This window comes from Seriola dumerili, unplaced genomic scaffold, assembly GCF_002260705.1.
Source record: "Seriola dumerili isolate Sdu_G_001 unplaced genomic scaffold, Sdu_1.0 BDQW01000267.1, whole genome shotgun sequence".
NCBI classification, from domain to species: domain Eukaryota; kingdom Metazoa; phylum Chordata; class Actinopteri; order Carangiformes; family Carangidae; genus Seriola; species Seriola dumerili.
In genome coordinates, this window is record NW_019174522.1 from 2,269,051 (window position 1) to 2,271,926 (window position 2,876).

Consider the following 2,876-nt stretch of genomic DNA (forward strand, 5'->3'; position numbering starts at 1 on the left):
TTTTTTCCTCTCCTTTTCAGCTGTGGTATCGTACCTTTGATTTTAATCATGTTTTATTTAGCACTCACACTCCCTTATGTGACTTAACTTCCTAACTGACCAGTTATGGCTATCTCCAATAATCTGATCGGTAATGCAATGTCCTCCTCTACTACTTTTATGTTAAAGGGCTCAATAACACAGTTAAATACAATAGAATATTTACAAATCTTCAGACTTTTAAACTAGATATCTTATTCCTTCAACAAACTCACCTTCGTATTACAGAACATGTCAAGGAAGAACTGGATAACTCAGACTTACCATTACCAAGCTTTAATTCAAGAGCCATGGGAGTCGCGATTCTCATTAAGAAAAATGTCCCATTTGTCTCTACCAATATCATCTCAGATATTCACAGCTGTTCTGTAATTGTTACTGGGAAACTCTTTAACACACCTGTCATTTTGGCCAATATTTTTGCCCCAAATTAGGATGATTACCAATTTTTCTCAAAATGAATTAGGACATTGCCTGACCACAATTGAAATCACCACCAATAATTAGGTGATGATTTCAATTGTGTCATTGAACCCTAACCCTGGACAGGTCAAAAACCAGACAATCTATCTCAATCTCCAAATCAGCCACAGTAAAATAATTTTTTCAGACATATGTTTCAGATCCACTGTGTGTGATTGACCCGACTTCTAAACATTACTAATTTTTTCACCAGTACACCATTCATACTCAAGGATTGAATACTTTCTGCTAGATGATCCACTTATTACAAAAGTTACATCCTGTAGATACCATGCTGTTGTAATATCAGAACATTCCCCTGTTCAACTGAATATCTCCTTTTCAGATTGTCATGCACAGCAGCAAGTGTGGAGATTTGATATAGATCTATTTTTAGAAATTAATAATACTGCAGATGTTACAAAATCCACTATCTGGGAGTCCCTTAAGGCCTATCTATACAGCCAAATCATCTCATATACTATACATAAAAATAAAACGTGTAAGGAAAGAGTTCTAGAACTGACTCAACTCATTGCTAACCTTGACTCAATATACAACCAGACCCTCTGCAGATTTACACGAACAGATCAACCAATGAGTTTACTAAATGTAAATTATAAAATTCTCACGAAGGCTCCCGCACTTTGTCTCAGAAAGCTGATACCCATCATTATACACACAGACCAGACAGGTTTTATGGCAAACAGGCAGTCATTTTTTTAATGTTTGCCGTTTACTTAATATTATGTACTCTGACCACTCTACTGGCTCACCTGAATTTATTATTTCACTTGATGCCGAAAAGGCTTTCTTTTGTGTTGAATGGGGATATTTATTTTATTTTCTAAATGAATTTGGCTTTGGCCCGTGTTTTAGTTCCTGGATTAGGATCTTATATTCATCACCTGTGGTGTCAGTCTGTACGAACAATATCATATCAGAAAACGTCCCACTTCACAGAGGCACCAGGCAGGGCTGCCCCCTCAGCCCTCTACTGTTCAACCTTGTGACTGAAACCCTTGGCATTTCCTTAAGATCAGAAGTGGGTATCAAAGGAATTTGTTGGGACAACGTCACTCACAAATTATCACTATATGCAGATGATCTCCTTTATAGCAGACCTGGATGAGTCCATTCCTAAAGTTTTGGTGCTGCTTCAGACATTTGGCCACTAAATATTACAAAAAGCATACTTTTCCCCATTAATCAGCTGGACATGGATATCAACTATTTGCATTTCCTATTTAAAGTAGAGTTAATATCTTTCATGTATCTTGGGGTGCAATTTACACACACTTTTAAGGCACTACTGAGATACAATTTCAATCCCTTTATTGACAGGACTAGAGCAGATTTGACATGCTGGTCTACTTGACCCATTTCCCTTGCAGGCTGCATAAACACATTAAAGATTCCTGTATCTTTCTGTACCTTTTCCAAATGATCCCTATTTTTCTATCCAAATCATTTTTTAAAAAGCTGGCAAAATAATATCCAAAAACCCCACAGATATCACAACTGAACTAAGGCTTGAACCCAAATGCACGACTCCAAGACAAAGTACCAAAAGATATTTATATAATAACAAAGTATCAAAGGAAAGTCACTCTAACAGAGGAATATATGTACAAAGTATCCAAATGAAAATCGCTCTTTCGAGGAAAAAAAAAACAAAAAACTTCAGGACACAAGGAAAAGACAAAGTATCAAAGGAATGTACAGAAAGGCTATGGCAAAACGTAACATAGAATTTAAAAAACCTGGCATGGGACAACGTGGCTGGCATGGTTCTCTGGTGACAAGACGAACTGGCACAGGACAAAGGGAAACGCAGACTATATACACACACAAGGTAATGGGAAACAGGTGGAAACAATCAGGGCGGGGCAGACAATCAGACCAGTGGGAAACACACAAGGGAAGGAGGAAGTTATCTGAAACGAGAGGAGAGTTAGGTTTTCAAAATAAAACAAGTCATGAGACAGACAAAACTAAAGATAACTTAACATCTCTTCATGGACATGAAAACAGATTTCTAAATTGGACGGGGGCTTAGCCTTACCAAACTTTTTATATTATTATTGGTCAGCGAACATTACTAAACTGTCTATCTTGCTCTCCACATTTAGAGATGGTATAGGCTCTGTCTGGTCCACCATAGAACTAAATTCAAGTTTGCCTTTCTCACCCATGTTCTTAATGTGTTCCCTTTTACCTGTGAAAGGAAATAACCATCTCAAAAATTCTGTGATTACGAACACTCAGCATTTAGTTCCAATGACTGCGCCACTTCAGCTTTAAACAAGCACTCAATCTACCTCCCATCACCTCTAACCAATTTTATAATTCATTAATTAATCTCTTTTGATGCC